This window comes from Heptranchias perlo, chromosome 18 (genome assembly GCF_035084215.1).
Source record: "Heptranchias perlo isolate sHepPer1 chromosome 18, sHepPer1.hap1, whole genome shotgun sequence".
NCBI classification, from domain to species: domain Eukaryota; kingdom Metazoa; phylum Chordata; class Chondrichthyes; order Hexanchiformes; family Hexanchidae; genus Heptranchias; species Heptranchias perlo.
Window position 1 is genome coordinate 21,849,263 of NC_090342.1, and position 26,918 is coordinate 21,876,180.

Here is a 26,918-nt window from a genome sequence, read left to right on the forward strand (position 1 = left end):
ATGCAAACATTTTGCATCAATCCAAAAGTTAATGACCTGAAAGCAGGAAATCAGACTCCAACTTCACTAGTTTAGTCATCCATTTAGTTTGAACTAGATTTGCTAGCACTCTCATATCGACAGTTTCAGAGCCTCTGACCTAGATTACAACTAATAGTTGAGTTTGTAAGGCAGCGAATTACAGGTAAACAAAGGAAAACTAAATATCCATCCCTATATGCAACCCAGGTCGATACTTTCTTCTTTAAGCTATTTGTTTTTAAAGTAACAGCACTTAGAGAACTCCACAATAGATCCTTGTATGTCCCTAATTTCTTCAGTAAAACAGTGCAATAGTCACCCTCCAATGACATCAACTAATGGGGTCCCATCAGAGCGTGTCAACTTTCTATCTTTGCTGGCAATATATTTATGTCTAATTTCTAACCTACCACTATCCAAATCCATTTTTCTCTACGTCTCCACTGGTTATGATGAAAGTTTGCTCTGTTTGAATGGTGTAAAATTCTTAAAGTAAATTCATTTTAAGTTGTCTCAATTCAGTTCCAGGTGAGAGCAAGTTATTAGTATTAAACTGCTCATACTTTGAAATCTCATTCAGATTGGCCATAAAATAGCTGGAATGGGAAATGGAAATGCTACTCTGGTGATGTTGCTTGCTCTTCAGAAGCAGAATTAAGGTTTTTTTGCTGGGCCCATGTATAGAATCCTTTATTGTACACTTTATCCATGATATACCTGATCTGGGAGTAAAAAATGTTGATCCTGAGTGTAAAAGTAGAAAAGGTAGGGGAATGATAGTAAGTGGATAGATGTTCCAGCACAATGGTGACCTTCTGTGCTGTAAAATTCTACTCTATGATTTTAATATTTTGCGGTATTGATATATTTTATCTTGATGAGCACAGATTTGAACCAAAATTGAAAAATAAATCAGGAAGGAAGGACTTCAGTATTTCATTGAAAAATCAAAATTTAAAAAGAATAAATAATTTTAATATTGTTTTGTTTCTGTGTCTATCTGTTTTGCAGATATTTTTGTTAAAATGAGTGTGAATGATATATAGTTAACAGAATTTCCTTACGTTTTATCAAACTACCCTAATCATAATTCTTTTAACTTATTGATTTTTGATGGGTACAGATAGTAAGACTTCCTCTTTAAGGTTATATGAAATCTAAATGCCAGAACTGAGCTACCTGAGCAGAGCAACAAATATTGTAACATTTTATTTAACTCTGTAGGGTTAACCAGATATAAAAAGAAACTGAACCACACTGTATTCTGTATTTAAGCCAATCCAATCACTCTCCTCCAATGCACTGCATGGTTTGTGGCACTGACCCTGGATTTGTATATCCACCTAATTTACTGGATGGCAGGAAAGGTAAAGAGAGAAAATTAGAAGGAAAATTGGAGGATGGAGAAAGCGGAGTCAATAACCAATTTTAAATGAACATAAAGCAGACAGTTGAGGCAAATTTTAATCTGAATGTATCTTCATGGCTATCTGTAGCAGCACAAGGGGAAAATTCAGTGATAGGCTGCTTGAGTATCAAGAGTAGCTTAGCACATCTCGTTGCTTAAGTCACAGTAGGTTTGTAACACTGGGACTGGAAGGAGGGTAAATGCATGGCTGGCATAAACAATTTTACTGCATACAGCTAAGCACAAATTGTCTTTGTACCAACACAACTAACATTTGTGCTAAAGCTATAGTGAAAATGCAAGTGATTGATCTGAACAATAGGTACATTTGTCAGTGAAATAATACTAGAACAGAAATTCCAAGCATAATCCATTTCACTGTCAAGTGCATCCAATGCTTAGTATTATTAGAAATGTAATTTCAGAAAGCCCTATATAATAACAGCAATAATACCAATACACAGCTGGGCCAATTTTCACATTTGTACAGTCAGCACAGGGATTATAATTTATGGTCATAGAGCCATTTAAAATGTTTCCAACGTCATGGTACAAATTCTCATTCTGGAATTTAGTTTATGATTGAATGGCATAACCTGTTTAAGTTATCATAATGTCTAATGATACTTACGTTCGAACTTCAATCTGCTGTAAATTTGATGAGATTGAAGGAGTTTCCACACTAACACAGTAATTTGCATGCTTCACACATCTGTAAGAACAAGGATAAGTATCTAAAAGTAATGTGTATGGTCTGGGTTTAGCTGAAGATTTGTATCTGATAAGCATATGAGGGCTAGGATACAGGAGTGTCAGATTATACCTTTTCCTCTTCTATTTGCAATGTGTATAGTTTATACTGTGATAAAGATTATTTATTCAATATGTTACTGTACTTATCAGTGTCTACTTCTCTACTGTATGGTGCAAACAAGGCAGGTTTTATACCCTACCACAGCAGTGGAACTGTAATTTGAAAGCATGGTAAACTATGTTGTTACTGAAGAAACTGATTTATTTTTCAAACATTTCCGATGGGTACAACAGCTGCATAAATAATGTATGTCTTCCATACAAATGATTTGTACTTCCTGTAAAAGAAATAGTATGTGATTGTATATGTTTGCAATATAAAATTCATAGAGAACTCAGTAAATTAACTCAGTAATATAACTCAGGAGTTTTTGTCTGATCAAAAGTAAGAAAGCGAAGCTTTTAGTGATTTATAATTATCATTTGAAATAAAAGATAGAATAATTGCCTTAAATTCACTGGGTGTATTTAGCTTTGTTTAATAGATAGTGGGGGAGAAAATGGACATTGTTCCACCCATTTTCCTGGCAGAAAACAGGGTCGGAAAGGACCAATTTTGAGGAGCAACATCCGGCGCCCGATCTGTGCTAGCGTTACGGGTATGCTATATTGGTAAAGATGACTTTCCAGGCTTCCCTGGTGGCAGCCTGAAACAGGCATTATGTCCTTGCAAATGTTAATGAGGGCCCAATGCCTGTTTAAGGACCCATCAGCAAAATTTGTCAGCACTGAGCGGAGTATGCCAGGCATTGTTTGCTGCGGCCGCCAACAAAAACGTAAATTTTTGAAATTTACTTTACCTTCTTGTGAAGCCAGGAGGAGTAGGAGTGCTCCTGGGGGCTGGTGCTAGCGAGGCAGCTGGCCTAAACTGGAGGCGAGTACACCGGTGAGCTGCTTCTACAGGCGAGACAGGTGCTCATAGATCGCTGGAAATATGCTGATCAGGCCTCATCAGCATACTTTCCAGGCCTCAGGCCTCCAGCTTCTGCAGTGCGCTCTTGGGCCATTTTGGGCTCAAAAACAAGCCCAAACCAATTTTCCGGCCAGTGAATTTTTCATATGAGATATTTGCATTTTTCCTTTAAAAACACTGCAAACAATTTTTTTGATGTCACAGTTTTCACCTCTCATTGTAGTAGTCTGTGACATCTCTTCATCTGCTTCTCCTCCTTTAAAATCCACCTTTTTAACCAGGCTTTTGGTCGCCCTTCCTAATATCTTATTGTTTGTCTCAATGTCCACTTTTTTCCTTATGCCTAGGGATGTTTTTCTCCTTTAAAGGCGCTATATAAATACAAGTTGATATGTTGATGATATGAAATGGTTTTTAGTGCGCATCAAAGCTAAAGTGGCAGCACAATCTCCAGCAGGGAGTCTCACATGATATCAGTTTTGGGTGCAGCATAACATGAGGGTGATGCCAAAGGCATAAAGTACCCAGGTGGTCCTTCATCCAGGTACAAGGCTACTTTTGGATGCTTTTAAAGTTTGGAGAAAGCATACACTTCTGTCCTGTTAAGGGAAATGCCCGTGTAAAACTATTACTCACAGTATAACTGCAGCACTTATGACCCAATTGCTAAGTTCTATTTAAATTTGAGATTGCATTTACCATTGTGTAAATCCAATGGCTTGGTTTCACTGAGAAGTGAAGTGGACTGTGATCCCTGCCCTCCACTAGGATTCTCACTCTCCTTTGTTCCAGTATCAGGGCCCTAACTCTACATGTAGGCTGCATTTACACTATAACTGTAACATAAGTGCAGCTATTTTCTTTTAATATTAGGAAAGAGCAGTGGGAGTACAGGTTTTCTCATAACATTTAAAAGATTTGATACAAAATTTAAAAGTTCTTAGCTGGTCTAATGATCCGCCTGAGCACTTTTTAAAATGTCGCTTTGCACCAGATTGGAGTTTTACATCAACTGATGCTAATTTAAGAATCAAGCTTCTCTGCACATCTGTAGAATCTAGCATTCCTAGAAACAACTTTTGGTGGTATTGATTCTATTTTTGAAATAGGCAACTTAGTGCATGCACGAGTCCGTGCTTAGCAATGTTGGGTGCATTTGACATAATCTAGTGCACCACATTTAAAGCTGCAAAATGTTGTAGAAAATAGCTAATTGCATCCATCTATTCAAAAAGGACTATTATAAAAGACAAATATGGCAACTAGAACCATTGAATAAATATTGGGCATAGTGCTTGTGCAATAAATGGTGAACCACTTTAATAATTATTATAGTTTCTAATGTCCGAACCATTATAACCTCTCCTTTTGTTAAATCCCCTCCCCCTTTGGCTTCACCATACACCAATCTTGACCAATATGGTGCTCAAGTGACATGTTCCCTGGCCTCTACTGATGAAGGCACTCTTGAGTCAGCTATTTGGGGTTGCATGAGAACAGGTGAGGTCGATTCATTTTCTCTCTCCCTTTGCCTCTATAATGTCTATGCCTATGTGAAGAAATCTGACAAAAATGATGTCAAACTGTTGAACTGAAAATTAGAAAGGATATCTAACTTGTGCACTGAACAAAAAAGTTCATGGATATGTGATTGTTCATGAAGTGTTTACCTGGTCAGTCTGGTAATTGTTCCCTGGTTCCCAGTGTTTTTTAGGAAACATAGGAAACATAAAAACACTGCCAGAGGGGTGGTGGAGGCAGTTTCAATCGTGGCTTTCAAAAGGGAACTGGCTAAGTACTTGAAAGGAAAAAACTTGCAGGGCTACGGGGATAGGGCAGGGGAGTGGGACTAGATGGATTGCTGTTGCATAGAGCCGGCACGACTCGATGGGCCGAATGGCCTCCTTCTATGCTGTAAGCTTTCTATGATTGTATGAACATGGAAAAATAGGAACAGGAATAAGCCATTCAGCCCCTCGAGTTTGTTTCACCATTCAATTAGATCATGGATGATCAGCACCTCAACTCCACTTACTTTCCTTCGCTCCATATCCCTTAACATCCTTACCCATCAAAAATCTATCGATCTCAGTCTTGAAAATTCCAATTGACCTAGCTTTTTGGGGGAGAGAGGTTGAGATTTTCACTGCTCTTTCTGTGAAAAAGTGCTCCCTGACTTCACTCCTAAATGGCCTAGCTCTAATTTTAAGATTGGGATTCCTTGTACTGGATTCCCCCATAAAAGGAAATTGTTTTTTTATATCTCCTCTATTGAATCCCTTTATCATTTTAAACTCCTCGATTAGATCATCTATCCACCCTCTAAACTTAAGGGAATACAAGCCATGTTTATGCAACCCCCCATACACCATGTTAGTGACCTCCTCAAAAAAATCAACTAGATTAGTCAGACATGAACTACCGTTCACAAATCCATGCTGACTCATTTTGATCAGCTCATTCTTGTCCAAGTACTCAGTCTCTGATGATAGATTTCAATAACTTCCCCACAACTGATGTTAAACTGACAGGTCTGCAGTTTTCTGGTTTCTGCCTTCTTAAATAATAGAATGTTATTGACAACATAAGAAATATTAATGCCATTCATGAGGATGCACATTGGGTGTGGGGAAATTGTCCCATATATTAAATTAAATGGCATCTTTATTTCTATGGGCCACTGACGCACAATATTCTGCTCATTCTTTTTCATATATCTTTTCTATGACTCTTCAAAAAGAAATGTTAAGCCTCTGCAAAGCATGTTGTTGTTCAGTACATTCAAAATCTTTGGTATTGGATTATATATAGAATAACCTCAACCTCCAAAAAATTTGTATTTAATGTCTTTGATACACAGAGCAGCTTCCCATCATCTGGTTCATAGTACTAATTCATTCTCATCATTATACTGACACAGTAAGGTAATTTCAAAGTGAATATTTCCACTTACGTGAAAGCAGTGGACAACTACTTTATAGAGATGGGTAGGATCTTTCATCACTATATGGTGAAGCCTCATTGCTTGCTGTGTCGCCCCAATGCCATCAAGAATATCTGTTGACAGATTCCTGATTGTAAAACCTGACTGTAGAGCAGCCTGTTTAATAAAAGTATTGCAACAGTGATGAACAGATACTGAGTCCAGTACAGTTTTATAAGAAACACTGTTCTGTACACTCTGAGTAACAATTTTTTACAAAATGATTTTAAGATGGACATGATCTGTTCCCCCCATTACTTCTGACATTATTAAGCAAGTTGCCTTATGAGCTGTCTTATTCAAATCAACACTCAGCTTCCATAAGTGGGTGCATCTTCTTTAAACCTGTCAGCATAAGTAGTTTGTGCTTAATAGGTGGTTTCATTCATGGTTTGTTTCGATGAATAACTGGTGCAGCAGCATGAAAGATGAAGCAACACGTTTGCTGGATGCTCATTTGAATTCGGACTCAAGTTTCCCCAAATCTTTCTGTTCTCCATTTTCATTGCGATGTAATCTTTTTACTGAATTTCAGATTAAAAAGTAATACTTTCTTTCACAAAGGGTACAATATTCAGTGCATAAAACTGTTTTAGCTATTGGTTCACATTGTGTACAGCTTTGTTATGTCATATCAGATCCATGAATCTAGGCTGGATGAGTGTTTTATTTCTATATGATTCAAGTTAATCTCTTAGTCACTCGAATACTGAGAGCATCAACATGATTGACGTATTCATATGGAAGTCTGCTTTCATGCAAATTGCACTAGAACTTAAACAGATGAAATTATGGGGGTTCTAGATCGCACAGCCTCTGTATAAATGTACTGGCACAGACCTAATGACTATTGTGACCTTGGGTAATCAGTAATGAGATTGATAGTGTCAATACGAGCTGAATGCCAGAGGAAAGGTGAGAGTAGCTGTTCTACACATCAAGGCAGCATTCGACCGAGTATGGCACCAAGGAGCCCTAGAAAAACTGAGGTCAATGTGAGGTCAAAGGGAAACCTCGAATAGCTGAAGTTATGGCTGACGTAAAGGAAGATGGTTATGGTTATTGGAGGCAAATGATCATAGCCTCAGGTCATTGAAGCAGGAGATCGTCAGGGAAGCCATCATCAGTTGCTTCATTAATGACTTTTCTTCACGCAAAAGGTCATGAGTAGGGCAGTCCGCTCGGCATAGAGTCAAGCATATCAGAGAGTTAAATGAGTGGTCAAAGATTGGTGTGGGAGACAGGGGTTTTGATTCATGGGGCACTGGCAACAGTACTGGGGGAAGAAGGGAGCTGTTCCGTTGGGACAGGCTCCACTTAAACTGGGCTGGGACCAGTGTCCTGGCGAATTGATTCACTAGGGCTTTCAACTAAAAAGGGGGGTGAGGTAGAGGTCAGATGAGGGGAAATTTATAAACCTAAAGAGAAAAGTCAAGGCAACAGAGCATAGCAGAGAGATTTGGGTAAAGATAAGCAGAATATCGCAGGAAGGGACAGAGGGCATTAAATTGGGCTGTGTAGCACCCGTTGTTTCGGCGCAACACGGCCTCCTGAAGTGCCAAGATGGCATCTTGGCTGCGCACACACGTTTTCAGTGTGAAGTGCGCGGACACCATAGAAGTTAGCGCAAGTGCAGATGACTAACACTGGAAGCATGTAAAGTAAGGAGAAAATGGATACAATCAGTGTGCAATGCTGATTTAAATTGATAGACATCATTTTGGGACTCAGCACGCAGTCTTAACCCCGACCATTTGAATGTGTCTTAGAGTGCCTGGAGGACCCCCACCAGCGCTATTTAAAGGAAGCATGTAGGATTGACAGGTTAGTGGTTGGATTATTGCTTCTGGCCGCCGAGACATTTGGAACTGTTTTTGGAGGTCTCCTATACTTGAATACTAGGACTAGGGGATATAAGAACATAAGAACATAAGAAATAGGAGCAGGAGTAGGCCAATCGGCCCCTCGAGCCTGCTCCGCCATTCAATAAGATCATGGCTGATCTGATCCTAATCTCAAATCTAAATTCATGTCCAATTTCCTGCCCGCTCCCTGTAACCCCTAATTCCCTTTACTTCTAGGAAACTGTCGATTTCTGTTTTAAATTTATTTAATGATGTAGCTTCCACAGCTTCCTGGGGCAGCAAATTCCACAGACCTACTACCCTCTGAGATCAATATAGCCTAACAGTTAGAGCCAGGCCGTTCAGGAGTGAAGTTAGGAAATGCTTCTACGAGCAAAGGGTGGGAGAAGTTTGGAACACCCTTCTGTAAACAGTAGTTGATGCTAGCTCAATTGTGAATTCTAAATCTGAGATTGATAGATCTCTGTGAACCAAGGGTATTAAGGGATATGGGGCTAAGGCGGGTATATGGAGTGAGGTCACAGGTCCACCATGATCTCATTGAATGGCGGAACAGGCTTGAGGGCTAAATGCCACTGCCACTTCTGCAACTTGTTGCCTCCTGATATGCGCCACCTTCTCCTGCAAGAAAGCGGGACGTGTGCCTGGGTGATGAGCCTGTCATGGTTGAAAAGCTGCCAGTGTGTGTGGCCTGTGAGTTGTGGATGGGCGGCTTGCAACAGTGGTAATGTGTAAGGGAAGCACCTGATTGGAAGAGTTGAGTACTGATGGAAAGAGTTTGTAGGTATGTGGGTGATGGGGATGTAGTGCATGGAGCAGTAGATGCGGCTAGTGGTGCAGTTGGTAGGAGACACCACTTGACAGTTCACCTCACTCACCTTGACCACTCATGTCAAAGCATTGAACTTCTTCCTGCACTGCATTCATGTTGAAAATTTTGAAATATTCAACATAGCATTGACTTGGTCCCCCGTTTCCTCCCACTGCCTTTTGGATATATGTCTGGAGGGTCTCTTGCCCCCGCCCTCTGCCCCCCCCACCCCTCACGGATATAGGATGTCCCTCCTTCTGTCCACCTCTTGCACCAAGGCCTCTAGTGCATCAACAGAGAACCTTGGTGCATGGACTCTCGCAGGCCTGGTACAAACTCAGATCGGCAGATTGGTGAAGTCTGGTGTGCCGATTGGAGGATGTGGGATTTAGTGGAGCGCAACCTTTATTCAACATTTTACCATAACTCATCAGTGTGTAAACAAAGGGATGGGACCAGCATCTATGTTTTACATGTGTGATGTCTGATCTCCGTTCAGACTCCGTGCAGACAGCAGACTGTTATTTTCAGCAAATCAAAGGTACCAGCTACCTTTAAGAGATTGCTAGCATGCAGCCTGCCTTTAAGAGATTGGAGCTTCACCCTGCTGGTGGAAAGTGTGAATTGCATGAAATCCTCATTCAATGCTGATTTCCAACGCAGATTGCAGGTAAGTCCTCAGGCATGACGAAAGTCTCGTCCTGCCTGCGTAGGGGCCGTTGGACACGGGGTAACAGCGGATCGCGCTATCCCCGCCCAAATACAGGCCTTATCCAATTTTTTCCCTCAGAGAGTTTAATGGTAATAGTGCATCAGCGAATAAGGTCAAAAGCAGGGGAAAATGGGACAAAGTTAAAAATTAAAAGCGCTTTATCTGAATGCACAAAGCATTCAAAACAAGATAGATGAATTAGTGGCACAAATAGAGATAAATGGGTTTGATGTAATAGCCATTATTGCGACATAGTTGCAAGGTGACCAAGGTTGGGAACAAAATATTCCAGGGTACTTGACATTTCAAAAAGACAGCCAGAATGGAAAAGGATGACACAAAGACAGTAGTGAGAAAGGATCTTGGCTGGGAAGATCAAGAGGTAGAATCAGTATGGGTAGAGATAAAAAATAACAAGGGGCAGAAAACACGGGTGGGAGTAGTTTATAGGCCCCCTAACAATAGCTATACCGTTGGACAGAGCATTAATCAAGAAGTAATAGGAGTTTGTTACAAAGGTAATGCAATAATCGTGGGGGACATTAATCTTCATATAGACTGGACAAATCAAATTGGCAAAGGTAGCCTGGAGGATGAGTTCATGGAATGCATTCAAAACAGTTTCCTAGAACAATACATTGTGGAACCAACCAGGGAACAGGCTATTTTAGATTGTGTTTTGTGTAATGAGATAGGGTTAATTAGTAATCTCATAGTAAGCGATCCTCTGGGAAAGAGTGATCATAATATGATGGAATTTCAGTTGAGTTTGAGAGTGACATACATAACTCCGAAACTAGAGTTTTAAACTTAAATAAAGCCAATTACATAGGTATAAGGGATGAGTTGGCTAAGGTAGATTAGGAAATTAGATTAAAAGGTATGACGGTAAATAAGCAATGAAAACACTTAAAGAAATATTTCAACATATTCAACGAATATACATTCCATTGAGAAATAAAAACTCCACAGGAAAAGTGATCCATCCGTGACTAACGAAAAAAGTTAAGGATAGTACTAGATTAAAAGAAGAGGCTTATAATGTTGCAAAGAAGAGTAGTAAGCCTGAGGATTAGGAGAGTTTTAGAAACCAGCAAAGGAAGAGGAAAAAAAAGATAAAAAGGGAGAAAATAGAATATGAGAGTAAACTAGCAAAAGATATAAAAACAAATTTTAAGAGCTTCAACAAGTTTTATAAATACATTAACAGCAAGAGGATAACTAAGGAAAGAGTTAGAATCAGAGACCAAAAAGGTAACCTCTGTGTGGAGGCGGAAGATGTTGGCATGGTTTTTAATGAATACTTTGCGTCTGTCTTCACAAAAGAGAGGGACAATGCAGACATTGTAGTTAAGGAGGAGGAGTGTGCAATATTGGATGGGATAAACATAGTGACAGAAAAAAGTATTAAGCGGATTAGCATCTTTGAAAGTAGATAAATCACCAGGCCTGGATGAAATGTATACCAGGCTGTTAAAAGAAGCAAGGGAAGAAATAGCAGAAGCTCTGACTGTCATTTTCCAATCCTTCCTGGATACAGGCATGGTGCGGGAGGATTGGAAGGCGGCTAATGTTGTACCGTTGTTTAAAAAGGGAGAGAGGATAGACCGAATAATTACAGGCCAATCAGTCTAACCTCGTTGGTGGGCAAATTATTGGAATCAATTTTAAGGGACAGGATAAACCGTCACTTAGAAAGGCACGTATTAATCAAAGACAGTCAGCATGGATTTGTTAACTTGATTTAATTTTTTGAGGAGGTAACAAAGAGAGTCAATGAGGGTAGTGCATTTGATGTAGTCTACATGGATTTAAGCAAGGCTTTTGACAAGGTCCCATATGGCAGACTGGTCAAAAAAGTACAAGCCCATAGGAGCCAAAGGAAAGTGGCAAGTTGGATCCAAAATTGGCTCAGTGACAGGAAGCAAAGGGTCAGTGGTTGTTTTTGTGACTGGAAGGCTGTTTCCAGTGGGGTTCCATAGGGCTCAGTACTAAGTCTCTTGCTTTTTGTGGTATATATTAATGATTTGGTCTTAAATGTAGGGGACATGATTAAGAAGTTTGCAGATGATACAAAAATTGGCCGTGTTGTTGATAGTGAGGAGGAAAGCTATTGACTGCAGGAAAGCTGTTAGGCAGAAAAGTAGCAAATGGAATTCAATCCAGAGATGTGTGAGGTAATGCATTTGGGGAGGGCAAACAAGGCAAGGGAATACACAATAAATGGGAGGATACTGAGAGGTGTAGAGGAAGTGAGGGACTTTGGAATGCATGTCCACAGATCCCTGAAGGTAGCAGAACAGGTAGATAAGCAGGTTAAACATAAGAACAGAAGAGATAGGAGCAGGAGTAGGCCACTTGGCCCTTAGAGCCTGCTCCACCATTCAATGAGATCGTGGCTGATCTGATTTTGGCCTCAACTCCACTTTCCCACCTGTTTCCCATATCCTTTGACTCCCTTGCTGATCAAAAATTTGTCTAACTCAGCCTTGAATATATTCAATGACTCAGCCTCCACTGTTCTTAGGGCAAAGAATTCCAAAGGTTCACAACCCTCTGAGAGAAGAAATTTCTCCTCATCTCCATCTTAAATGGGTGACCCCTTATTCTGAGACTATGCCCCCTAGTTCTAGATTCCCCTATGAGGGGAAACATCCTCTCAGCTTTACCCTGTCAAGCCTCCTCAGAATCTTATATGTTTCAACAAGATCTCCTCTCATTCTTCTAAACTCCAGTGAGTATAGGCCCAACCTGCTCAATCCTTCCTCATAAGAAAACCCTTCCATACCCAGAATCAACCTCGTGAACCTTCTCTGAACCGCCTCCAATGTAAATATATCCTTCCTTAAATAAGGGGACCAAAACTGTACACAGTACTCTAGGTATGGTCTCACCAGCACCCTGCACAGTTGTAGCATGAGTTCCCTGCTTTTATAGTCCATCCCCCTTGAAATAAAGGCCAATATTCCATTTGCCTCCCCAATTACCTGCTGCATCCGTATGCTAACTTTTTGTGTTTCATGTATAAGGACACCCAAATCCCTCTGTAGTGCAGCATTCTGTAGTCTTTCTCCATTTATATATTTTGCTTTTTTATTCTTTCTACCAAAGTGGATGACTTCACATTTTCCCACATTACACTCCATCTGCCAACTTTTTGCCCACTCACTTAACCTATCCATATCTCTTTGCAGACACTTTGTGACCTCCTCACAGCTTATTTTTCCACCTATCTTTGTATCGTCAGCAAATTTGGCCACATTACACTCGCTTCCTTCATGCAAGTCACTAATATAGATTGTAAATAGTTTGAGGCCCCAGTACTGATCCCTGTGGCACCCTACTAGCTGGAGATTGCCATCCAAGAAAATAATAGCACTAAAGAGTGACTAATCAGCAGGACCAGATGGTTTCCATCCCAGGGTTTCAAAGGAAGTAGGTGAGCACATTGCAGATGCCCTAACTATAATTTTTCAAAGTTCTCTAGTTTCAGGAACTGTCCCTCTAGATTGGAAATTTGCACAAGTCAGTCAGTTTTTTAAGAAAGGAGAGAGAGGGAAACCAGGGAACTATAGACCAGTTAGCCTAACATCTGTTGTGGGGAAAATGCTGGAGTCTATAATTAAGGATAGGGTGACTGAACACCTCAAGAATTTTCAGTTAATCAGAGAGAGCCAGCATGGATTTGTGAAAGGCAGGTCGTCCCTGACAAACCTGATTGAATTTTTTGAAGAGGTGACTAAAGTAGTGGACAGGGGAATGTCAATGGATGTTATTTATATGGATTTCCAGAAGGCATTTGATAAAGACCCACATAAGAGACTGTTAGCTAAGATAGAAGCCCATGGAATCGAGAGAAAAGTACGGACTTGGTTAGGAAGTTGGCTGAGCGAAAGGCGACAGAGAATAGGGATAATGGGTAGGTACTCCCATTGGCAGGATGTGACTAGTGGAGTCCCGCAGGGATCTGTCTTGGGGCTTCAGTTATTCACAATATTTATTAACGACTTAGATGAAGGCATAGAAAGTCTCATATCTAAGTTTGCAGATGACACAAAAATTGGTGGCATTGTAAGCAGTGTAGATGAAAACATAAAATTACAAAGGGATATTGATAGATTAGGTGAAATGGCAAAACTGTGGCAAGTGGAATTCAGTGTAGGCAAATGTGAGGTTATCCAATTTGGATCAAAAAAGGATAGAACAGGGTACTTTCTAAATGGTAAAAAGTTAAAAACAATGGATGTCCAAAGGGACTTCGGGGTTCAGGTACATAGATCATTGAAGTGTCATGAACAGGTGCAGAAAATAATCAATAAGGCTAATGGAATGCTGGCCTTTATATCTAGAGGACTAGAGTACAAGGGGGCAGAAGTTATGCTGCAGCTATACAAAACCCTGGTTAGACCGCACCTGGAGTACTGTGAGCAGTTCTGGGCACCGCACCTTCGGAAGGACATATTGGCCTTGGAGGGAGTGCAGTGTAGATTTAGTAGAATGATACCCGGACTTCAAGGGTTAAGTTACGAGGAGAGATTACACAAATTGGAGTTGTATTCTCTAGAGTTTAGAAGGTTAAGGGGTGATCTGATCGAAGTTTATAAGATATTAAGGGGAACAGATAGGGTGGATAGAGAGAAACTATTTCCGCTGGTTGGGGATTCCAGGAGTAGGGGGCACAGTCTAAAAATTAGAGCCAGTCCTTTTAGGAGTGAGATTAGAAAACATTTCTACACACAAAGGGTGGTAGAAGTTTGGAACTCGCTTCCGCTAACGGCAATTGATGCTAGCTCAATTGCCAAATTTAAATCTGAGATAGATAGCTTTTTGGCAACCAAAAGTATTAAGGGATATGGGCCAAAGGCAGGTATATGGAGTTAGATCACAGATCAGCCATGATCTTATCAATGGCGGAGCAAGCTCGAGGGGCTGAATGGCCTACTCCTGTTCCTTTATTCCAATGTTCCTATCCTGAAAATGACCCCTTTATCCCAATTCTCTGTTTTCTGTTAGTTAGCCAATCCTCTATCCATGCTAATATATTACCCCAACACCATGAGCTCTTACCTTGAGTAGTAACCTTTTATGTGGCACCTTATCAAATGCCTTTTGGAAATCCAAATACACTACATTTACTGGTTCCCCTTTATCCACCCTGCTCGTTACTTCCTCAAAGAACTCTAATTTGTCAAACACAATTTCCCTTTCATAAACCATGCTGACCCTCCTTGATTTTATTTTGAGTCTCTAAATGTCCTGCTACTTCTTCCTTAATAATTGATCCCAGCATTTTCCCAGTGGCAGATGTTAGGCTAATTGGCCTATAGTTACCCACTTTCTGTCTCCCTCCTTTCTTGAATAGGGGCATTACATTTGCGGTTTTTCATTCCACTGGGACCTTTCCAGAATCTTGTGAATTTTGGAGGATTACAACCAATGCATCCACCATCTCTGTAACCACTTCTTTTAAGACCCTTGGATGCAAGCCATCAGGTCTGGGGGACTTGTCAGCCTGCAGACCCATTAGATTGCCTAGTACTTTTTCTCTAGTGATGGTGATTGTTTTTAGATCCTCCCTCCCCTTTGCCCCTTGATTATCTACTATTATTGGTATGATTAGAGTGTCTTCTGCTGTGAAGACAGATACAAAATATCTGTTCAATGCCTCTGCCATTTCCTTGTTCTCCATTATTATTTCCCCAGTCTCATCCTCTAAGAGACCTATACCTACTTAAGCTACTCTCTTCCTTTTTATATACTTGTAAAAGCTCTTACTGTCAGTTTTTATATTTCTTGCCAGTTTACTCTCATAATCTATTTTCTCCCTCTTTATTATTTTTTTAGTCTTCCTTTGCTGATTTCTAAAGCTTTCCCAATCTTCAGGCTTACTACTAACCTTTACCACTAATGTATGCCTTTTCTTTTAACTTGATACCATCCTTAACTTCCTTGGTTATCCATGGTTGGTATACCCTTCTTGTGGAGTCTTTCCTCCTTACTGGGATATATTTTTGTTGAGTCATAAAATATCTTTTAAAATGTCTGCCACTGCTTATCCACCGTCATACCTTCTAATCTATTTTTCCAGTCCACTTTAGCCAACTCTGTTCTCATGCCATTGTAATTGCCCTTATTTGGATTTAATACAGTGGTTTCAGATTCAAGATCCTCACTCTCAAACTGGATGTGAAATTCATCATATTATGATCACTGTTTCCTAAGGGATCCTTTACTTTGAGGTCATTAATTAAACCTGTCTCATTATCAGATCTAAAATGGCCTGTTCTCTAGTTGGTTCTACAACGTATTGCTCCAAGAAACAGTCCTGAATACACTCCATGAACTCATCCTTAGGGCTCCTTTAGCCAATTTGATTTGTCCAATCAAAATGAAAGTTAAAATCGCCCATGATTATTGCATTACCTTTTTTACAAGCCTCCGTTATTTCTTGATTTATATTTTGCCCTACAGAGTAGCTATGGTTAGGAGGCCTATGGACTACTCCCACCAGTGATTTCCTACCCTTGCTATTTCTTACCTCCACCCAAATTGATTCTACATCTTAATCTTCTGAGCCAAGATCATTTCTCACTATTGTACTAATTTCATCCTTTATTAACAGAGCTACCCCAACACCTTTTCCTTTCTTCCTATCCTGAATATTCAGTTCCCAACCTTGGTCACTGTGTAACCACGTCTCTGTAATGGCAATGAGATCATACCCATTTGTTTCTATTTGTGCCATGAATTCATCTATCTTATTACGAATGCGGCAAGCATTCAAATAAAGAACCTTTAATTTTGTCTTTTTACCATTTTTTCCTACTCTGACCCCATTTGCTGGTGCACTCTGATGTTTGTTCGCTCTGTCCCTTCCTAACACACTCTGGTTGTCATTACCCCTATCTCTTCCCTGTACTACTTTCTTTGCCTTTCTCTTCAACATTCTAAATTTCCCCCCACCTGGACCCTCCCCCCATCCCCCATTTAGTTTAAAGCCCTATCTGTAGCCCTAGTTATTTGATTCACCAGAACACTAGTCCCAGCATGCTAGTGAGAATAGGAACAGGAGAATAGACAGGATGAATGCATGGCTGCACAGATGGTGTAGGAGGGAGGGATTAGATTCCTGGGACATTGGGACCGGTTCTGGGGAAGGTGGGACCTGTACAAGCAAGACGGGTTACACCCAAGCAGGACCGGGACAAATGTCCTCACGGGGGTGTTTGCTAATGCTGTTGGGGAAGGTTTAAACTAGAGTGGCAGGGGGATGGGAACCTGAGTGGGGAGACAGAAGGGAATAAAGTTGAGAGCAGCAAGAGAGGGGAAGACCCAGGGGAAATTTACAATACAAAGAGTACAAACGGTTGTTCAAGAACAAGTGAAAGGGAAAAGCATAGAGCAGCAGAAAGAAAGTGTACTTTAGACACTACAGATAAAGTGAAAACTAGAAGGCGTAAGGCGATTAACCCAGCATCAAAGCTGAAGGTCAGGCTAGGGTGTGTGGTCCAACTAAGAGTTCTATATACAAATGCACGGAGAATAAGGAATAAATTAAATGAACTACAGGTTCAAATTCAAATTGGAGGGTATGACATGATAGCTATTACTGAGACATGGCTGCAGGATGGTCAGGATTGGGAACTAAATATACCGGGTTATAAGGTCTACAGGAGAGATAGGGAAAATGGAAGAGAGGGAGGAGTAACCTTAGTGATTAGAGATGAAATCAATTCAATGATAAAGGAGGATATAATGAGAGGTAAGCAGCCAACAGAGACCTTATGGGTTGAATTGAGAAATAGGAAAGGATCTAAGACTATAGTGGGAATTGTGTATAGGACCCCTGGCAGCAGCTCTGAAGTGCTAGATTGTATAAATGTAGAGATTAGACAAGCATGTAAGAAAGGCATAGTGGTCTTAATGGGGGACTTTAACCTTCACATAGATTGGGGAAAGCAGACTAGCAACTGTCAGAAAGGTAGTGAATTTCTTGAATGTGTCCGGGATAGTTTTCTACAGCAGTCCTAGAGGCAACAAGGGGGCAAGCCATACTAGATTTAGTAATGAATAATGAACCAGCTTTAGTTAACAGCTTAACTGTGCGTGAACATCTATCCAATAGCGATCATAACATGATCGAGTTCAATGTAATGTTTGAAAGGGAAAAAAGTGAATCAGCTGCTAAGACTCTAGACTTGGGTAAGGCCGACTTCAATGGGATGAGACAGAGACTGTCCACAGTAAACTGGGCAAATCTGTTAATGAGTAAAACGACTGATGATCAGTGGGAAATGTTTAAAGAAACATTTAACGAGATACAGAACCGGTTTATACCCCTGAAGGCCAGGAACTCTACTTTCCAAAAAAAACAGCATTGGACAACTAAAGACGTAAGGGACAGTATAAGACATAAGGAAAGGGCATACAAAAAGGCAAAAAATGGCACAGATCCTGGCGAATGGGAAAGATACAAAGATCAACAAAGGGTCACAAAACAGATAGTAAGAGCTACAAAAAGAGAGTATGAAAAGAAACTTGCAAGGGATATCAAAACCAATACGAATAACTTTTATAGTTATATTAGGAAAAAGAGGGTGGTCAGGAGCAGTGTTGGCCCCTTAAAAACTGAAAGTGGGGATATTGTCATTGACAATGGGGAAATGGCGGACATGTTGAATAATTACTTTGCGTCAGCATTTACAGTAGAAAAAGAGGATAGCATGCCGGAAATCCCAAGTAAACTAATACTGAATCGGGGACAGGGACTCGATAAAATTAATATAAGTAAAGCAACAGTAATGAAGAAAATAATAGCACTAAAGAGTGACAAATCCCCAGGACCAGATGGTTTCCATCCCAGAGTTTTAAAGGAAGTAGGTGAGCACATTGCAGATGCCCTAACTATAATCTTTCAAAGTTCTCTAGATTCAGGAACTGTCCCTCTTGATTGGAAAATTGCACATGTCACTCCGCTTTTTAAGAACGGAGAGAGAGGGAAACCGGGGAATTATAGACCAGTTAGCCTAACATCTATTGTGGGGAAATTGCTGGAGTCTATAATTAAGGATAGGGTGACTGAACACCTTGAGAATTTTCAGTTAATCAGAGAGAGCCAGCGTGGATTTGTGAAAGGTAGGTCATGCCTGACAAACCTGATTGAATTTTTTGAAGAGGTGACTAAAGTAGTGGACAGGGGAATGTCAATGGATGTTATTTATATGGACTTCCAGAGGCATTTGATAAGGTCCCACATAAGAGACTGTTAGCTAAGTTAGAAGCCCATAGAATCGAGGGAAAAGGCGACAGAGAGTAGGGATAATGGGTAAGTATTCACATTGGCAGCTTGTGACTAGTGGAGTCCCGCAGGGATCTGTCTTGGGGCCTCAATTATTCACAATATTTATTAACGACTTAGATGAAGGCATAGAAAGTCTCATATCTAAGTTTGCCGATGACACAAAGATTGGTGGCATTGTAAGCAGTGTAGATGGAAACATAAAATTACAAAGCGATATTGATAGATTTAGGTGAATGGGCAAAACTGTGGCAAATGGAATTCAAGGTAGGCAAATGTGAGGTCATCCAATTTGGATCAAAAAAGGATAGAACAGGGTACTTTCTAAATGGTAAAAAGTTAAAAACAACGGATGTCCAAAGGGACTTCGGGGTTCAGGTACATAGATCATTGAAGTGTCATGAACAGGTGCAGAAAATAATCAATAAGGCTAATGGAATGCTGGCCTTTATATCTAGAGGACTGGAGTACAAGGGGGAAGAAGTTATGCTGCAGCTATACAAAACCCTGGTTAGACCGCACCTGGAGTACTGTGAGCAGTTCTGGGCACCGCACCTTCGGAAGGACATATTGGCCTTGGAGGGAATGCAGCGTAGGTTTACTAGAATGATACCCGGACTTCAAGGATTAAGTTACGAGGAGAGATTACACAAATTGGGGTTGTATTCTCTAGAGTTTAGAAGGTTAAGGGGTGATCTGATCGAAGTTTATAAGATATTTAGGGGAACGGATAGGGTGGATAGAGAGAAACTATTTCTGCTGGTTGGGGATTCTAGGAGTAGGGGGCACAGTCTAAAAATTAGAGCCAGACCTTTCAGGAGTGAGATTAGAAAACATTTCTACACACAAAGGGAGGTAGAAGTTTGGAACTCTCTTCTGCAAATGGCAATCGATACTAGCTCATTTGCTAAATTTAAATCTGAGATAGATAGTTTTTGGCAACCAAAGGTAGTAAGGGATATGAGCCAAAGGCAGGTATAACGAGCTAGATCACAGATCAGCCACGATCTTATCAAATGGCGGAGCAGGCACGAGGGGCTGAATGGCCTATTCCTGTTCCTATGTTCCTATGTTCCTATTCAGGTGAAGCCCATCCTGACATAACAGCTCTCTCATTCCGCAATACTATTGCCAGTGCCCCATGAATTGAAACCCACTTCTCCCACACCAATCTTTGAGCCACACCTTCATCTCTCTGATCTTATTTACCCTATGCCAATTTGCTCGTGGCTCAGGTAATAATCCGGAGATTATTACCTTTGTGGTTCTGCTTTTTAATTTAGTCCCTAGTTGCACATACTCTGTCGTCGGTGGGTCAAAATCCTGGAACTCCCTTCCTAACAGCACTGTGGGAGAACCTTCACCACACGGATTACAGCGGTTCAAGAAGGCGGCTCACCACCACCTTCTCAAGGGCAATTAGGGATGGGCAATAAATGCCAGCCTCGCCAGCGACGCCCACATCCCATGAACGAATAAAGAAAAAAAAAATTGTACAGGACTTTGGTGAGACCTCACCTGGAGTACTGTGCACAGTTTTCATCTCCTTATCTAAGGAAGGATATCTTTGCCTTTAAGGCAGTGCAATGAAGGTTAACTAGATTGATTCCTGAGATAAGATTGTTGTCCTACGAGGAGAGATAGAGTAGAATGGGCCTATTACTCTCTGGAGTTTAGAAGAATGAGCGGGGATCTCATTGAAACATATAAGATTCTGATGGGGCTTGACGGGGTAAATGTTGAGAGGGGGTTGTTTCCCCTGACTAGAACTAGGGGGCATAGTCTCAGGATAAGGGATCGGTCATTTAAGACTGAGATAAGGAGGAATTTCTTCACCCAGAGGGTTGTGAATCTTTGGAATTCTCTACTCCAGAAGGTTGTGGATGCTCAGTCATTGAGTATATTCAAGGCTGAGATAGATATAGTTTTGGACTCTAAGGGAATCAAGGGATATGGGGATCTGGCCAGAAAGTAGAGTTGAGGTCGAAGATCAGCCCTGATCTTATTGAATGGTGGAGCTGGCTCAAGGGGCCGTATGGCCTACTCCCGCTCCTATTTCTTGATGTTTTTATGATTCCAGAATGTTCAACTCCATTCACAACTCCTCTAATGAAGCAGTCCATGCAAGCCTACAGCAGGAGGACCTGTATAACATCCAAACTTAGGCGGACACAAGGCGGTAACATTTGCGCCACATAATGACCATCTTGAACAAGAAGAAACCCAGCCACCTCTCCATGACTTTCCTCATGATACTGCCATGTTTTATGTGGGCATCACACAATTTAATGATATTGAAACAGTTGTATCTTTTGTACACAGAATGACTGCATTAGGAATGGCAATCTTTCTGCAAATACAGACGAGTGGCTGCTCAATTAAGCAATAGCATCAGTGTATGTGCATGATTTCAGTTGTCAGGTTATGTTGAAGAGAGCAAGCTTTGCCCAACACTTTATAATGAAGATGGTGCCCTTTTAAATGGTTAAAATGCACTCTATTACATAATCGCAATAAACCTTCCCTCATGTTTCCTGTCCTCCTTCTGCACATATAAATGAGCATAAATTCATCCTTTTGGGTTCTGTGTGTTGTGTGACCTGAAAACATGAAGTCAAACTGTATCTTTCCATTATTTATTGTGTGTCATCATTGTTGGAATACTTCTACCGGCCTGCGACTTTAGGAATAATTCTATGACTCCACTGAGCTTTATCTGTGACATCATTTTAATTCCAAGAGTATTTCCAACGCGTTGTGTGTGTTGTGTGTGTGTGTGTACTTATGTAGTGAAAACACTGTCTCGGTTGCTGAAATCCAATCCAAGACATGCGCTTGATAAAATATGATTACCGTTATTTGTGTTGTAGATGGCAAAAGAATAGATATGTTTTAAAATAATCAAAGAATCCTTGTACTTTTTACAGGTTCTAATTAACTGGTTCTTCTATTTTTTAAAATGATTACAAATGATGTAGACAGGAAGGAATCATTCCTTAAAGACTCCTATTCCATTGAGCACTTATAAAATCGCTCAGATCGAAAAAAAGGGAATTCGTTTAAGAAACTGTTCAAAACAGTTTTAATCATTCGCTTTATACATGTCTTAGCAATTAGGTTTAACGGAGAAGATATGAGCATTTTTCGCAAGTTGTGATTGACACAACCTAAGTGTTTCAGCGGATTTGACCACATTCAGATTATTTACCATTAAATTTATTTAAATACAAGAAATGGGATCTTTTCTCAATTCAACTGGAGTTCAGTTTAATAGTGCCTTCCAATTTTAAGACAGAAAATTGTATACCAGTTTATTTTCTGCAGTGATAATTTATTATTTGTAAAGTATTACAATAAACAGTTCTCCATAGGAAGTTTTGAGCTTGCAACAAAAATTATAACGCTTCATAGGACATGTTTTGCTGCATAGAGAACATTTTCTGCAGAAAACAGTTCCACGACATAACTTAGAAAAAATGAACACATATTACGTAGCCTGTTTTACTACAAATATTTATTAAAAGTTTTAAAAACACAATCTTCGATTTTCTGCCAAACACGTGTAACAATGTAATATTCCAAGTGTCCATTGGCAATGCTGATTGCTACACATAACTTACTGTAAGTAAATACAATGATGTGTATAACATTACACACAATAAATATATCCGAAATAAATATTCTTCGTTGTTAAATTAAGAAAATGCATCCTTAGAAAACTATTATTGCTTCTTGATGGTGTTTACAGGGCTCCTTGCGTTGCTTCCATCATTCATCAGCTCCTGATTTTCTCTGGTGGTCCGGTTTCTTCGTGCTTGGTGCTGAGCAATGGGCACCTATCTCCTGAAGCAACATGAATAGCTCTCCTACAACCTTAGCCTCCCTCGTCTCGCCGAGCTGGAAGAAGTCAGTAAAAAGAAAAATCAATCAGTGGAATTCACTGGCGAAAATTAAGCAGTTCTACATAGAGCATAGAACTGAGGTGACTGAATGTCATACAGCTGAACTCTGGTGAGATCAATTCTATTTTGACTCTTGGTCTTATACGAATGTTAATGTTAAGAGTAATGGACCTAAAAGGTAAAATAATCAGATATGTAGAAATGGTTACTGTCATAAGTGGGGAGAATTAAAAATATCGACATGATTGCATTATGCCAATTATCTGAATATGCAAAATGTGCATAAATTGTTTAAACCTTTACCTTGTTCAGTTTCTGCTTCAGTAGTCTAATGTTGTCGCTTGCTTGCGTTTTATCTTCTGCATCCTGGAAAGGAGGACACAATCAATTCAATTACATGCAGTCAGTACAATTTATGCTATAGTTTGTCTTACTTCTAATCGACCCTCTGAATTTTTTACCGTAGTATCTCGATCTGAGCATTTTCTCCTCCAAATGGAGTATCATGACGCTACCTATTTTACTTTTCTTTTGAAGAAGCTGACAGTGTCTAGTACATGTTCTGCAAAAGTGTGTCAATCAGAACAGGAAACACTTACGCAATCAGACATGTGCCGTTTCATCAGAATGGTAAGAAACTCCGTGACCTCATTTAGATGTGAGTATTTGTTATGCAATTCTTTGGATGCCAGAACGTTTCCAAGGTAGAAGTCAATCACCTCTTTGAGCACGTAGCACCCACCAGGTCCCTGCAAAATAAACCATGAATCTTTTATTTACTCTCCAAAAAAGAACTCGTATTCAATCAGTTTAAAGAACATTAGTAGCAATGCAGTTATACCTCGAGTCCTTGAAATAGATCCTTTCCTATCAGTCTCGTGCTAGTATCTTTGTCGAACTTCTGAGCCTGTGCAAATGATTAATTTGAATTAATATCATTAAAGGCCACACAACAATGGTTTGCATGGTGTATATTGAAAGACAGAAACCTTTACTTACCTCTTTAGACAGGGCATGGACTTTGTGTCTCACATGTCGTAGTAAGTGTTCTTCCACATGGCAAACCATGTTAGATCGCTTTGATTTCAACCATGGAGCACAATTAACCATGATTGCAAAATAACCAAGCACCAACACTGCTATATTCTTGAGGGAATACATTGTGAAAGTAATCTACCAGACAGATCTAGCACTTGCAAATCAAAAGAGTTTTACTTTTCTGCACGTAGTCACGATTGAGATGAGGCTGACAACCAAAGTGAAGAGATCGTAAAGCTACCAAGTTTTCCTCGCCTCCTACTTTTCTGCATCTATCACCGACTTGCATTGTTTATATATCTTCCTTAGGTAGTACAAAATTTCCCTGACCTAATGACGTATGCCATTTACTCAGCAAGTTTCCGCTTTCTTGCAGGTAATATGCCGGATTTTTTGAATGTGCAAATTCATAGTGTTCGAGTAAGGTCATTACGTCAGCTTTTTTAATTGAAAAAAGGACTATTCAGATATTGTGTTTGATTATTTTGAATTATTGACCTGTAATGGTATATTTTCTAACTAGTCTCTTACTATACATATATCACACCCTGAACGAAATGCACGAACATTTATTATTTAAAAGCTGATCACATGGGCCGTCCTACAGATTGTAGTAAGTCTAGAGAGCCCCCAGGCGGACTTAAAAAAACAAATCGTCCTTGATCCTCTGCCATCTAATTTTCGAAGACAATGTATCAATCTAACGTTTTCCTTAGTGACAGGCAGAATAACTGTCATATTCGATGTTTCCCACCGGGATCTTCACCAAAGCATCGAAGGGTTTGTAGATATTAGCATCGTTTTCTTCCCAAAGGTTCTATTTGCATTCATGGTAAGCGGTTGAAACGAAGGGCTAAACGTGGTAGTTATAAACTTGATACGTTTTCAAAAGGTTTCGCCATCCTAAGTGTTAATTGTGAGCAATATTAAATCCCATTGTTGGATTTGGTTCAGAAAGGCATAAGACAATGAAAGTTCACGTTTCATCTGGGTCCCCTCAACAAAAGATAAGAATTTTCTACTACACACCTATTTGCAAAATTAAACCCAACACTTTTTGCATTAGAAGGTCTATCACCAGATTATGTGGTGCAACAGTCACAGCAGAGTCAATTGGAGACATATACTGTGACATTATGTAGCTTAGATAAGGACCGATTCCAACAAAGTATCTTACCAAATGTAAAAATCTCATAGATTCTTTCATCTTTAAAATTGAGACCATCTGTGCAGCCTGCCTCTTTCACTACCAATCCCTCTTCTCTCCTTTTTTACTGTCCTATCGTCCTTCCCATACCCACCCTCCATCCAATCCTATATCATTCTGCAGTTTCTCTTTCCCTCAACCCCCTCTGAACTCTTCCATGACACCCAGCTCCTGCTCCCTCAATTTCCTCCTATTGAACTCTCCACTTATCAATTACCTCTTCTGGCCTTTGTGCTTGTCAACATTGTTCAAGCCTCCCTTTTTTCAGCCACTGTGCTTCTTCCTTTTAAAGTCACTGTCATTACCTCTCTCCTCAAAAAACCCACCCTTGAACCATCCATCCTCTCCAATTACTGCCCCATTTCAAAAATTTCTCTAAAGTCGACAAGTGTATCATCACCACCCAGCAGTGCACTTAGTTCTCCCAAAACTCACTGTTTACCTTCACCAAAGATGCTGTATAAATGCAAGTTGCTGTTAATTGATTATTGTTTTTTTAATGGAAAAATCCTTAAATAGTTCTGTTTAAAAAACTATTTTTAAACTCTGTTTTATTCTGCAATAAAGTATATAATTCTTTCATTTTAGATCAATAATCATGATTTGTTAGAAATTGTAGCAGAGAATGAACGCAGACATAACTAGTAAAATAAAAGAAAAATTGCAAATGCTGGAAATCTGAGATAAAACAAGAAAATATTGTAAATTCACAGGTCAGTCAGCATCTGTAAAGAGAAATGACAGGTTATGATGTTTTGGGTGTGTACCCTTCAACAGGTCTGATGAAAGGGTACACAACCAAAATGTCATAACCTGTCTTTTCTCTTTACAGATGCTGACTGACCTGCTGTATATTTCCAGCATTTTCTACGTTTATTACAGACCTACATAGTATTACTATGAGTAACAATCATTCATTTATTATGACATTTATTATTGCATATCTTGCAGTACTGCAAAATAGTTTCCATGTCAGAGCGACACAAGATGAAGTGTAACTGCTGCCCAATTGGGTAGCCATGTGGAGAGAACCAACTCGAGGGAATAACCAATTTGACCTTGTCCTCACCAACCTAATCATCACAGATGCAGCTGTCCATGACAGTGACTACTGCATAGTCCTTGTGGTGACCAAGTCCCATCTTCACACTGAGGACGTCCTCCCTCATATCATGTGCCACTACCACCATGCTAAGTGGCTTAGATTAAGAACAGATCTAGCAGCTCAAAACTGGGTATCCACTGGGCGCAGTGGGCCATCAGCAGCAGCAGAACTGTACATCACCACAGTCTGTAACCTCATGGCCCCACATATCCATCACTCGTCCATTACCATCCATCACTCCTCCATTACCAGAGTTAAGCGATCCCACAACCAACAGATCATGTCAAAGCTCTGCAGTCCTATTCCCATCCAGTCATGAATGGTGATGAACAATTAAGCAAATAACCGGAGGAGAAGGCTTCATGAGCATCCCCATTCTTAATAATGGCAGAGCCCAGCATGTGAATGCAAAAGACAAGGCTGAAATGTCATCAGCCAAAAGTGCTGAGTGGATATTCCTTCTCGGCCTCCTCCTGAAGTCCCCACCATTACAAGTGCCAGTCTTCAGCCAATTTGATTAACTCCATGTGAAATCAAGAAATGGCTGAGTGCGCTGGACAAAACAAAAGATTCGGACCCTGATAACAACTGACTGTAATGCTGAATACCAAAGCTTCAGAAATAGCTACGCCCCTAGCCAAGCTGTTCCAGTGCAACTACATCCAGGCATCTACCCAACAATGTAGAAAATTGCTCAGGATTATCCTGCCCACAATTAATGCCCAATCAGCCTACTCCCAATCATCAGCAAAGTGATGGAAGGAAAGGTCAACAGTCCAATCAAGCAGCAATTACTCACCAATAACCTGCACACCGATGCTCAGTTTGGATTCCACCAGGAC

The 26,918-nt window shown here is 40.2% G+C and overlaps 2 long non-coding RNA genes across 4 annotated transcripts in view; one reads left to right on the forward strand and one right to left on the reverse strand.

Moving 5' to 3' along the window:
* LOC137334661 (uncharacterized) overlaps positions 1-26,918 on the forward strand; it is a 119,759-nt gene that overhangs the window by 40,771 nt on the left and 52,070 nt on the right. For 2 of the 3 annotated variants that reach the window (XR_010966201.1, XR_010966199.1), the window contains exon 4: positions 22,573-23,356. This is a non-coding gene — a long non-coding RNA (uncharacterized lncRNA). Of the gene's footprint in view, positions 1-22,572; positions 23,357-25,922; positions 26,053-26,918 lie in introns of those variants that run through there. The other variant, XR_010966200.1, reaches the window with a different exon arrangement.
* Positions 22,434-23,268, reverse strand: LOC137334663 (uncharacterized). The gene is made up of 3 exons (XR_010966202.1): positions 23,188-23,268; positions 23,030-23,092; positions 22,434-22,721 (listed from the first exon to the last, which is right to left on the reverse strand). It is a non-coding gene; the product is annotated as an uncharacterized lncRNA (long non-coding RNA).